Source organism: Hyperolius riggenbachi, chromosome 1 (assembly GCF_040937935.1).
Source record: "Hyperolius riggenbachi isolate aHypRig1 chromosome 1, aHypRig1.pri, whole genome shotgun sequence".
NCBI classification, from domain to species: domain Eukaryota; kingdom Metazoa; phylum Chordata; class Amphibia; order Anura; family Hyperoliidae; genus Hyperolius; species Hyperolius riggenbachi.
This window is the reverse complement of record NC_090646.1, coordinates 559,781,726-559,795,566: the sequence shown is the minus strand read 5'-3', so window position 1 is coordinate 559,795,566 and position 13,841 is coordinate 559,781,726. Positions and strand designations below refer to the sequence as shown.

At 38.5% G+C, this 13,841-nt stretch overlaps 1 long non-coding RNA gene across 1 annotated transcript in view; it reads right to left on the bottom strand.

Moving 5' to 3' along the window:
• Positions 1 to 2,086: 2,086 nt before the first annotated feature.
• LOC137557470 (uncharacterized) overlaps positions 2,087 to 13,841 on the bottom strand; it is a 135,028-nt gene continuing 123,273 nt past the window's right edge. The window contains exon 6 of the long non-coding RNA XR_011029575.1: positions 2,087 to 2,334. This is a non-coding gene — a long non-coding RNA (uncharacterized lncRNA). The remainder of the gene's footprint in view (positions 2,335 to 13,841) is intronic.

Below are 13,841 nucleotides of genomic sequence, written 5' to 3'. Positions count from 1 at the left end.
TAAGTAACAATAAAGTTATCGCTGAATGAATGGGAGGAGCACTGAAATGTGAAAATTGTTTTGGTTTTTAAGGGGAAAAACCTGTGATCCGGAAGTGGTTAATCACTCAAATAACATGAGTTCAGCAACTGGCTATAGAGAGTGAGAGGAAGATTAGAACTTTTGCCAATTATAATTTCAATGGTGTAAAGTTTGGAGATTCTTTGAACAGCCAGGAGAACAAATAAGTTATTTATTGACCAAAATTATCCCAGATTTTTCAGTAGAAGCATAAATAATACAGACGAGACTTTCTTTGTTTGCACACATTATGAGACACCTCTGGAACAGTGAGTTTTGCTTCTGGAGGTGAAGGGAAAGGGAGGATGAAAACAGGCAGCTAGATGGATCAATTTCCTAACAACTATGATGGGAGAATTACTGTGGAGAAGTACACTGAAGATAAGCCTGCCTGTCTGGAGACATTCTATCCATCCAGCTGCCAGGAATCAATGTCAACTTGATGATGATAAATTGCAAATGTTATGCCTATTAGATGTCCAATCCAATAAAACATTGCAGAGTTCTCCTGTAACAAAGTAAGAAAACTCTTGCAACGGGGAATCCATCCAATGTCCTTAAAGAGAAACTCCAACCTAGAATTGAACTTTATCCCAATCAGTAGCTGATACCCCCTTTTACATGAGAAATATAATGATTTTCACAAACAGACCATCAGGGGGCGCTGTATGACTGATTTTGTGCTGAAACCCCTCCCACAAGAAGCTCTGAGTTCCGCGGTACTCTGGGCAAACTGCCACAATGTAACAATGTTCACAGACAGGAATTAGCTGTTTACAACTGTCTAAAACAGCTAGGAGCAGCTACATAACCTGCCCACAGTAAAAATGTCACCATGTAATACATGTCAGAATGTAAATCGGGGAGAGGAAAGATTTTACCATGAGCAAACATTGACTAAATCATTTATACATAATTATGGTAAAAAATGAAGCACTTTTTTTACTACATTATTTTCACTGGAGTTCCTCTTTAAAGCGGTTTAACACCCAGCATTACAACTTTGCTTTAAAAGATTGCTTACAGCTTACAAACTATTATGCCAGATTTTTTTTTAAGCAGAAATTCACTGAATGGGTTAAACATGACATTTTAGTGTTGGATTTAACTAGGAATCCGCATCCGTTCTTATCTGTAGTTAGAAATGTATCTTTATTTGGTATACAAATAGACCTTTGAAAAGCCTGCCGGGGAAGCCCTCTTTGTTCTCTCAGAGCAGTGTTTGTTTGTTACATTGTAGATAGATACATTTGTAACTAAACAAGCAAGCACGAGGAGCATTTCTAGCTAAATGCAGCACTAAAATGTCATGTTTAATCCATTCAGTGAATTTCTGCTAAAAAAAAAATCTGGCATAATAGTTTATAAGCTGTAAGCAATCTTTTAAAGCAAAGTTGAAATGCTGGGTGTTAGACCACTTTAAAGGGGGTTTTTAACATCCAAAAATAAAAAAATGCCTAAAAATAGTTAGTGCCTCAAATATATATGTAAACACCCTTTTTTCTAAAATAGGTCCCTATAGGTTCCCCATTTTTTTCTTATTACCTGCTCCGGGTGCCTTTGCAGAACTTTACTGTACTGTGCAGTGCAAACAGGATTGTGAGAAGTCTTTTTTTTTTAGCTAGAGTAACAAGCTTATCTCAAAATGCAAAAAATAGAAACTTCCCGTTTCTGATAAGATAAGGACACGGTGATCAAAAGGTAAATTTACCTTTTGGTCACAGTGTTTACATATTGATGTAAGCCTGTTATCTAGGTGATGTTTTCTGTAGGAGGGACAGTAATCTGTAAAATATGCAGTAAATTAACACTGACCTAGGTTAAAACTTAAAAAAAAAAGAAAAGGGCAGAAGTGATGTCACTTTTGGCATCACATATTAGGAGTCAGTAAATATGGAAACCAGCAGAAATATTATTTTGTTGTAAATTTTTTAAATCTGAAAGTGAACACTAAAGACAAGAGGTACACTAAATAAATAATTTCTTATTGGATGATTTATTTTATTTTTTTCTGTTAATATGGAGTTTCATCCTACTTTAATACTCTGGTATGGCTTCAAATGTTTGTTGAGCTCATATTTATTTTTCTAGAATTGGAGGATCAAAAGAATAAAAATAGCTCAGTTTGTGGCAGCGTGTCAGCAATCAGCAGTGAGAGCAGAGTTTCCATCATTTACTCATTGCTTGTCCCATGGTAATTTTCTTTCTGCCTAGGCAGGGCAATAGCTCCAGTCATCCTCCTTTGCATTCAGCGATTTAGATGATCTATCATATCTGCCATACAAAAGAAGTTCTTTCTCACCACACTATTACGGGGAAAATGCTACATATTCCAACGTGCAGAGAGATATCAGCTGTTAAATCACAAAGCTGTAACAAAAAGCCACATCCACATAAGCGATAATGTCACAAACACACAACACATTAAAATTCACGGCTGTTTTCCAAAAGTTCTGTCTGTATCTAGATAAAAGATCACGGTCTAAAGGCATTGAGCATAAAGACGGGACTAATAAACAGATTAGGTTTTTTCCATCACTGTAATACTTTTTCTTCCCTTCTTCTATACATACTGCTGACCGGCAAGCAGTTTCTGCAGACTGCAACCAATTATAGTGTGAATTTAAAGTATTTGCAGATATTTATTTCAAAAGTAAAACTTGCTGTGTTTGTATTAAAATGTTGCAGACTACGCCAGAACAAAAGGATTGGATACTTTCAAAAGCTTAAATTGGATCATAAAACTTTAAGGCGACGTACCTTTTTTTCTTACTTTGGGCAGAATTGGAAAACAAAATATCCATAGCATAAATAGCAGTAAAAATATAAATGCTTTTGGGCAGAGGTCTTTCAGAAAGTTGCTTTTTTAACTCTGGACGCCTAATCATGCAGTTTAAAACTAATGTATGCAGAGTAATATATATTCTGATGTTCCTTGACTAAATGATTACACTTTTCTGAAAATGTGAAAATAGGAATCACAGGTAGACATTAAATATTGTAGATTAACTTGTTTGGATTAGAATGCAGTCAGTTTTATTAAAGGGTACACAAGACTAAAATAAACCAATAGATAATTACCTCAGAAGAGGCAAGCCTCTGGATCCTCCAGAGGCTTCCCACATCCTTCTGGCCCCCACTGTTGTCACGTGCAGACCCCTGGAACATATCCAACAAGAGTTTGTTGAATATGTTATCATGGCCACACTCCTCTTTACCACTTGCTGTGGTTGGGGCAATATATCTATGCCCCACAGAACTTCTTCTAAAGTCCCTGGGGTGTAGATTATCGGCTTCACTGCTCTATGGGTGCCGCATATGTTCTCTATGTTCCAAAAGCCAATCAAAGTGCCGATTGATGAATAATCAGCGCTGTAATGAACAGCACTGATTATTCAATGAAAGTATGTGAAAAAAATGGTTTAGTTTTGCCTTAGTTTTGCCTATTCTAAGGTAGGTGACATGTCCAAAATTAAAATTGCAGTTTAAAAAATACAATTAAAAAAAATACATAGTAAGAAAAAAAAAATCTATTCAACCCTTTCTGTTCTGCCCCCCAAATTACTAAAATAAAAATAACTTGTTAAAAAAAAGTCACATAATTTAAAATAGAATACATAAGTTGTTACGTTAGGGATTTACTGTAGTTTTTTTGTATGTGTATGCCATGAGGGTATATTATTGTTATTTTTGCAAATGAGAGATTGTAATTATTGCTAGGGTACAATGAGAAATAAAATGTATGGATTTTATCAACAGTTGCATGTTTTATTTTAAAAATAAAATGACTGAAAACTGAGAAATAATGTGATTGTGTTGCAGTGGTGGCACACCTTGCCCACAGGTGTAAGTGCTGTAACCTGTAGGTGCTGAGCCACAGCATCCAGTATTCAAGTAGTCAAGCAAAGAGTTCAAGGTCAGAACACCTTTTCAAAATGCAAAGTTTTCAATTTATTGCTTCATAAGCAATGTGCTTATGAAGCAATAAATTGAAAACTTTGCATTTTGAAAAGGTGTGCTGACCTGGAACGCTTTGCTTGACTGCTTGAAAACTGAGAAATAATGACTTTTTAAATATTTTTTTTATTCCCTTTAACCATTTATGCCTCCAGTACAGTATATCTTTGCCCCCAAAAACTTCACCTCAGCCTCAGATATACGCATCTCCACTGCAATTGCAGCTGTGTGCGCTCCTGCTGGCTCGACTGCAGTTCCCATTCATTGATCTAAGCACCCATTGCAGTGATCACTGGCTTCAAAGAGAAGCCGCAATCATTTTGTAGAAAAAAAAGTTACACGCCCACACTTCACTTCCTGTAAGTGTTACAGTGACGCTTACAGGATGCTTAGAAAAAAAATGACTGCAGACATCTTGCGGACAAATAGTAAAATTACACATACATTTCATTTAATAACCCCCCCCCCCACACACACACACAATTACATTTAAAATTAACTCTTTCCCTCCCACACTCTCCCATAGTCCCCCCAAAAATAAAGTATCCCATAAAAAAGTGACAAGAAAATACATAAATAGTTACCTTAGGGACTGAACTTTTAATATGTATGCCAAGAGGGTATATTACTGTTATTCTTTAAATTATGGGCTTGTAACTAATGATAGATGCAAAACTGAAAAAATGCACCTTTATTTCCAAATAAAATATTAGCGCCATACATTCTGATAGGGACATAATAAAAAAGTTTAACCTAAAAAGATTCATTTACACATAAAAACTTCATAGCAATAAAATGTGGTCAGCTTCTTCAGAATGATTTAGTCTATAACTGTGTAAACTGACTGGTAATTTTAAAAAGATACACATTTTTCCTTTAAAATGCCTTGTGGTGTTATGTTCATCTACAAGGCTGAACTGTAGAAATTATTTCATACTAGTGGCCTAAAGGTCCGTTCCTAATGCGCCGTCGTGCGCGCACCTGCTGCGCACCCGTCGCGCGCGCACACATGCCCGCCCCTCCTGGCCCCGTCCTCCTGCGGCTCTCGGCGGTGTCTCTGCGTCTCGTCCCTGCACATGCCCAGTGCTAAAAAGCACTGACGGACGGACGGACGCAGGGATTTTATAGTATAGGATTGAAATTATATTAAAAAGTCTATTCTTAGCATGCATACACACGTTTAACTATGATTTCCTACCTAAACGAATGAACAATTGGCAGATTTTAGGTGTTAATGATTTCAATTAATCAGTACAAATGTACTTGCCAAAATGTCAGCCTGAATATGTTTTGGGTACCACAGTCTCCCCTGGGGTGTTTCTATTTGTTTCCCTGGACTTTGTTGTTTCACATTTAGAATGTTCTCAGAATTCCTGAGTGCTGACAGTGTTCATCATGGACTAATCCAATTTTAATGCTCGGAATCAATCATGCTCAGAGTAAAAGAGAGGCTAAGTGCATTATAAACTAAAAGGTGTATTGATTAAAGCATTGTGACTGCCAAAGTGAACAGAAAATGATTCCAAATACATTTCAGCCTTTGCTAAATAACATTCCAAACAATAAATATCACATTTAGACCTTTGCTTGGCTTTTGTCAAGAACAATATTGTTTAGGCTTAGGACAATTACTGTAATTTTGTTTCCAGATGACTATAACAATATTTCTAGACTCTACAGTAATCTATACTTATGGAGCTTATTAATAAAGATTAGTAGAACATTCCTGCAGAAGATGGAAGCATTGTCTGCAATTTATGACCTCATTAGGCACAAAAAAGGTTGCAGAAGTTTTAAATGTCAAAGTGACCCTTTCCTCTATCTTTAACCTTTTAGCTGCCATGAACGAGTTATAGTGTGAGATGACGCAGTGCAGCGGCACCAAAGCCAGCTTTACTCAAAACAATGACATAATTCGCAGTATTCCTTGACGCAGATCACTGAGCAATCAGCTGACTACTCTCGATATAAAAACTAAAAGCAAAAGTACTCTGCTATTGCCTCACACTGCCCCCTGGTGACAAGTGGCCGTAAAGACAGTAAAGCACTATTCTACCTATATATGCTCTTCACAACATAGCTTATTCCTATCTTAATCAACTTATATCCAGACACCATCCTACACGCAATCTCCGCTCTGCTGACGATATCCTTCTGTCTTCTTCCCTGATTACCTCTTCCCACTCCCGCTTACAAGACTTCTCTCGATCCTCTCCCCTCCTCTGGAACACCCTCCCTCAACACATCCGCCACTCATCCACACTTACTATTTTTAGGCGCAACCTGAAAACTCACCTCTCAGGCAAGCATACTCTCCTACCTAGGACACTGCCCACTAACCACTATTTCTACCACTCCACACACAGCTTCGCTTACCTACTGTCCTATACCTTAAACGTTTAGAATGTAAGGCCTTTTGGCCAGGGCTCTCTTTCCCCTTTTGTATCACAATGCTGTGAAATGAGTGTACATACCTCTCACCCTTCGTAAAATATGTAGTTAACTTGTTCACTGCTTTAGCTGTTACATCCTCTTGTCTTGTATCAACTGTTGTATTGTAAATTTTGTATTGTTATACTCTGTATGCTATTGTACAGCACCACGGAAGATGCTGGCGCAATATAAATCAATAATAATAATAATAATAGTAAGGCTAATTAAATAAATCATAAATATCTTGCTAAACTGCCTAAACTTTCTTCAACTACTTCTTACTTTTTACTAGCAAAGCACGTAATTTGGGCACGATTCGCACCACATAAATTCAACAACATCATAAGCGCCAATGTAACTTTATTTTAATACAGGCTATGATGGGTAATCTGGGTGATGGAGGCTGGCTATGGTTTGGCTGAACTCCACCTAGTGGAGGCAATTGTGGTAGCAGCAGTTAATATGGCAAAGAAGTTCTATAGCCGAATTCCAGATATCGGCAGTGACTGGGGAGCCTGCACCAGAATCTGAGTAGCGGTGGTCAAAATGGAAACAGGGTTCACCTGATGCAGGTAAAAAGGGTGCCAGAGGTCAAGGTTAGGCACCACTTGAAAACGGGGGGGCGGGAGGGGTTAAGGTTAGGCACTACCAGAGGAGTCCTAGTGTTAGGCATTGATAGAGAGGTGTTTCTGTGTGAGAGTAGGGTTAGCTTATAGTAAAATATCAGTAAAGATTACCGATATTTTACAGACGTAATAAAGTTGAATATCGCTAATTTCACCGACATTCTACTGGCGGATATCTCCATTGTCCTTTTTACTGGGCACCTTATTTACATGTTTGCGAGTTACTCTGTTTAGTAAATGTTTCTGCACCAATGGAGTAAGATGTGCAGGGATCCACTTTGGAGTAACAAGTACTTGCAGACACTCCACACGATCTGCACCATCAAAAAGTCCACTTTATTTAATATATAAAATACACATTAAAATGCATGATGATGGTGCGGATTGTGTGGAGTGTCTGTGAGTTACTCTGTAGCAGAACTCCTGATAATTTTGCTAAGAATTATTTTATTCTAAAATGTATTTTAACGGGAATAATATGACAAAATGGGGAAAAAAATTATTATTTCTCAGTTTTCAGCCATAATAGTTCTAAAATAATACATGCTACCATGATTAAAACGCACATACTTTATTTGCACATTTGTCCCGGTTATTACACTGTTTAAATTATGTCTTTATGAAAACATTTTATTTGGAATTAAAAAAAGTATTCTTTCAGTTTTGCGATCACCAGTAATTACAAGCCCTTATTTGCAAAAGTAACAATAATATACCCACATGACGTACACATAAAAAATATGAATCCCTAAGGTAACTATTTATGTATTTTTTTTAAATGTCACTTTTTATATACAGGTGTTTTATTTTGGTAACTATTGAGTGGGAGAGGTAAGGAGTTAATTAATGGGGTACTTTATGTATTTTTATTTATTGGGATGAATCAAGGTATAATTTTACTATTTCACCACTAGATGCCCTCCTACTTTATTCCTCCAACAGTACACAGGAAATAGCGTGTGTATGTTTTACTTTCACGTTTATTAATGACCACCAGTGTAAACGGTTTCAAACCACCAACTGAAGGAGAACTCCACAAACACCAATGCAGGTTGTAAAATTCAAAAAATGTATTAAAAAAATAAATAAAAATACAACTTCTACTCCATATAACCAATGAGAATTACACACAACACAATCTAATATCTCTTCTTAATATCTTCTGGTCTTATAGGACACTTCCGGAAGCTAGGAGGAAAACAACTGGTTAACAATAACACATAACCTTTCCACCCGGTAAGTATTTGCTGAGCGTATCCACACTCCCTAATGAGAAATAGACCCTATTTGGGTTCCCAAAAACCCTGAGTACCAAAGTAATTTCGGTATAATGCTTCACTGAGAAGGCAGTTATAGAGCAATTTAAACTTTACGTTTGCTGATCAGCAAAATTTTTCATAACTCAATAGTAAATAGAGTACTCTTGCTTTTTGCTCTCAGTCTGATCAATTATTCTGGCTATTTTACTTATTCAATAGATCAGCCCGTTTCCTAGGAAAAAACAGAATAATAAATGTATCAATTAGATGGTTAAAGGTTAATAAAGTGGTTGGTTAATAAGTTAATGATAAATAATAAAAAAATAAAATAAAATTGGTTAGTGAATTACTACAGCCGGATGACTCTACTCATAGGTAAGTATTTTCTTCCAATATAACTTCACACTGTATTGTGCATCACACACACAATAACTACAACAAAAATGGCTTCTTTCATATATTGCTTTGGTAAAGTCAGTAGGCTAAAAAAGGATGAGATACGCCTCTAGCGGACAGGGCAATAGCTCATTTCATTAAGTTCATTCACTTTCCTCTCAATCCCACTATCTCATATTCTCATGCCTAGTATATAGGTAATATGCAGTTTTTGCCTACTATAACATAACTGTATCCCCACTTCGGCAACCTTTCTGGCACACTTGTAATAATAAAAATGAAAGTGAGATTATATTCATCACAGGGGGAATGATCAATCTAAATTCTCAGTATTCTGACGCCATGCTTCAAAACTGGCGAACATTTCTAGAGCCAACTGTACTGTATCAAAATGTTCAAAAATCTTCATTGTGACATGCTGATTAATCAATACATTAATCATCTTTCATACGTGTTATCTTGAATGATCTCTTTTCCAGCACCTTTGTGTCAGGAATCACTGTCTATACATCTGTCTGGCTCTTTGCATCTGTCTGCAATCTCTCTCCGTGTTTCCCCACTCCTTGTCAGATGGACTGATGGCTGTACGTGAAGGATTGAAGAATCCTGGCCGCGCAATATTTTCTCTCAGGATGTCGTCTGCTGCAGCTTCTGGCCTGCTTTCCTTAAGCTCAGCCTGCTGCGTCCTTCCTCATCCTCTGCCCGCTCCAAACTGCGCCACACCGTCCCCTCAGAGAGCTGTTATAACTCTAACGGCTCTCTCGCGCGCGACTGGTTGCTAAGCAACCTTCCCTCCTCACACGCATAATGAACGCGGCCGGCTCTACGCATGAGAGCCTTACCCAACGCGTCCTGGTTGTCTGGGCAACTGGGAGGAGTGCATGCGTTAATATGTACGCGTGCACTCACTCCCCTCTGCATAGCCATCAGCCCTGCCTAAACACACAGCAGTGGCCATTTCAAGTATGGGCAAAGTGCCCTCAATGTAAATTAAACCCTGTGTCAGCAGCACCTCTGCACCTGGGCTGCTGACCAGGTAATAATAAAAAAAAACAATGCTCTCTATTCTACCTGCTACAATTTCCCCCTTCCTTAAACATTTTAGTCCTCTACAATTATACACTAAAATCATACATCAATACCAAAGGAATTCCTCCTGCATATACCTATCAGGTAATTTTCCTTGGTTAGTTCGAGTAGATTTTCTATAGCATTCTAAATTTTCCACCCCCACCTCATCGATGTCTATGGAATTCTCCCCAGTCAAAGCAGCGTCCACCTCCTCTTGTTCAAAATTTGGGATTCTCTCAGGAGAGTCATAAGCAGTATCGGAACAGGAGGCGAAGCCACAGTCAACAGGCCCACCCTCTGGGGTGGAACACTCAGCACTCTTTGGGGGAATCCACCATGCTTCTAACATTTCCTCTGCTCGAGGTTCCTCAACTGTACATGAAGCAGTCTTATCATTTTCTGGCAATTCCGCGGTACATCCCTCCTGGGAATTATACAACTTCAACAAGGAACGATGAATTTGTTTAATTTTTCTAGTTCCATCCTTCTGTTGCATCTCAAACACCGGAACATCTGGAAATCATTGTCTTGTACAATCCAGGGCTCTGGTTGCCACAACGATAATAACTTGCCTCTTTGATGAGCTCCCTTGCGTCGCAGTAAAACTTCATCCCCCACTTTAATCTGAGGGTACTTATCCAACTTTTTTTTTTGTTCCTTTTGTTGCTGTTTTAACACTAGTTCTTGCACTTCCAACATCCTTCTCCTGTGATTAGTGACCCAATTTTCCGGGGTATAGTCACAGTGTTCTCCCACAAGACCAAACCTGAGATCAATAGGACCCGCATCATCTCGTCCAAACATCATTTGATACGGGGGTAAATCCAGTACCTTCATGGATAGTATGGTTGTATATCCAAATCAACTCCTGCAAATACAGAGACCATCTCCTTTTCTTTTTTTCCTCTAATGATCTTAAAAGCTGGATCAAGGTTCTATTAAACCGCTCGTAGGCTCCATTTCCTTGAGGGTGATAAGGAGATGAATGCGTTCGACTTACTCCATATAAGTTACACAAACTTTTCAATAAATGGCTTTCAAAACAGGGGCCCTGGTCAGAATGGATTTGTTCTGGGCAGCCATACTTTTGGATAACTTCCTGCCACACACATTTAGCTGCTACTTCCGCGGTCTGTTTTCGAGTTGGTACAGCTATGGCAAATTTGGTAAAATGATCCACCATGACCAGAATATGATTAAATCCATCTGTTGAGGTATCTACAGTTAGGACATCCATGGTTAGTACTTCCAGGGGCGCGGAGGTGTTCCACTTCAATGGAGACACTTTAACTTCAGCTCCTTTATTAATGGCACACTGAGGAGACCGTTGGCACACTTGTTCTATAAACCATCGAGCATTGTTACAATAGAATGTAGTCTGAAATAATTGTAACGTCTTCTCTGTTCCCCAATGACCTAGTTAATGGTGAAATTCAGGCAAGATTTTGACAGCTAAAGACTGAGATAACATCACCTGTCTAGTAGTTTGCAATTGGTACTTTAATTTCACTTTCCGATATAAAATATTCTGGTGTATGCTTAAACGAGTCCATTGTCGCAACAACTTTACCAGTTCCAGATCCAGAGTTTTCTGGACTTTTGGAGGAGGTTTCTTGCCAGCTTGCACCCACTTCTTAAGGGGACTCAAAATGGGATCTTTTTCTTGAAATTTGACCAAGCCATATTCTTCTTTCTGAATCTGAGCTTGTTGAAAGATCTCCACTGCGGTTTTTGCTTTTCTTCCTATTGGAGTAAATTCCACCTCCTCTAGTTCTGAATCCACATCTGTAACTGGAATTTCATGAGGATATCTGGACAGAGCGTCTGCACATGCATTCACCTTTCCTGGTTGATATTTGATCACAAAATCAAACTTAGCTAATCTGGCTACCCATCTCTGTTCAAGAGCTCCTAATTTTGCGGTTTGTAGATAAGCAACTGGGTTTTTATCGGTATATACCGTAAATTTTGCCCCATTTAAATACTCAGCAAACTTTTCTGTAACAGCCCATACTACTGCTAACAATTCCAACTTGAAAGAACTATAGTTTTCCATTTTTTTCAGTGTCCCTTAAGCTCCTACTGGCAAAAGCTATGACTCGCTCTTTTCCATTTTGAATCTGTGCAAGTATAGCTCCTAAACCTCTCATACTTGCATCAGTATAAACCCTGAAAGGTTCACTGAAATCTGCAAAAGCCAATATAGGAGGTGTAGTAATTTGTTTTTTTCAGCCACTCGAATGCCTTTTCTTGCTCTGGGCCCCAAGAAACTGCTTCTTTCCCGGACTTGGCTTTAGCCCCTTTTAAAAGTAAATGTAATGGGCCAGCATGTTGTGCAAATTTTGGGATACATTTCCGATAATAACTAGCCATGCCTAAGAAGGATCGTACCTTGGTGACATTCTTGGGCGGTTTCCAGTTCTGAATGACCTCCACTTTATCTGGGCTAGGTTGAACTCCCTCTTTCGTAATCTGATGTCCCAAAAAAGAATTTTTTTGTCTAAACAAATGACACTTTTGTGGCTTAAGTTTGAATCCGAATTGCTGTAACCGTTGAAATACTGACTGTAAATGTTGTATGTGCTGAGAAAAAGAAGAAGAAAAAACAATAATATCATCCAAATAAATTAATAAATGGTCATAATTAAAATCTCCCAGACATGCCTCCATTGCTCGTTGGAACGTAGCAGGAGCATTTGTTAATCCAAACGGCATGCGATTGAACTGAAATAAGCCCATAGGGGTGATGAAAGCAGTTTTCTCCTTATATCTCGGGTCCATGGCTATCTGCCAATATCCACTATGTGATTCAAGAGTGGAAAAATATTGGGCCTTTCCTAATGTCATTAAATAATCATCAATTCGGGGAAGAGGGTATGCATCCCGAACAGTTACAGCATTCAATTTTCTATAATCCACACAGAAACGTAAGGTTCCATCCATTTTCTTAACTAGGACAATTGGGGCTGCCTATGGGCTCTTGCTTTCCTCCACTACCCGTGTCTGGATCATCTCATGGAGCATGGTTTTGACTTCTTGATAGAGGAGAGGAGATAGATGTCGATAACGCTCTCGAATAGGAATATGATTCTCAGTATTTATCCGGTGTGAGATCTGATCAGCACATCCCAAGTCCATTTCTCCCTGAGAAAATACTTCAAGGTTGGTCTTAATGAGATCCATAATTTCAGCTCTCTGACTATAAGTAAAAGATTCCCCATCAAGAGCCATAGCCTGAATAATTCTCTCCACCACTGCCCGTTCCTGGTCCTGAGTACATGCAGAATCCTGGGTGGACTCAAAGAAACAATTCTCTTTGTTTCCAGCAGATACTACTTCAATGGGATAAACTCTAGCTATTAACGTCCCAGCCGGTACTATTACATCTTCAGTATTACAATTCATTATTCTTACTGGAAGGGTACCTTTTTTTATAACAGCCATTGTTCGAGCAATTAAGACTCCGGTCCTATTAATCTCAGGTTCAATCATAACTGTGACTCCAGTAGTGGGCTGATGCGTTCCCACTGATAACTGAAATATTCTTTCGGCTTGGGCAGGGACTCTTATGACTCAGCTATAAGGGGATCGTATGAGTCCCAATTCTCCGTGACAACCGTCAACATGTTGTTGAGCTTTTCCCATCTTTATCAACTGTTGATACACCATCCGATCTGGTTGTGATTTTGGAAGTACTCCCAATCGGTCTCGATGGTAATAATTAAAGAGTTGCAAATTTAAATCTTTGAGAATATTCATGCCCAAAATTACTGGTTCAGCTGATACTTTCTTATTCTTAACTATCAAAACTCCCCGTTTGGGTAACTGAACTCCTTCAATCTGTAATGTCATCCACGTTATTCCTTTGACCGGTACAGGTCAATGATTAGCAGCAGTCAATGATACCCAAGAGTCTTGAATTCCAGTTGTTTTTTCTGGGTAAGTTTTAATAAAGAAATCCTCTTCCATTGTAGTCACTTGAGAACCCGTATCAATTAAACAGTTAACAAGGCGATCATCCAATAAAACACACATTTTT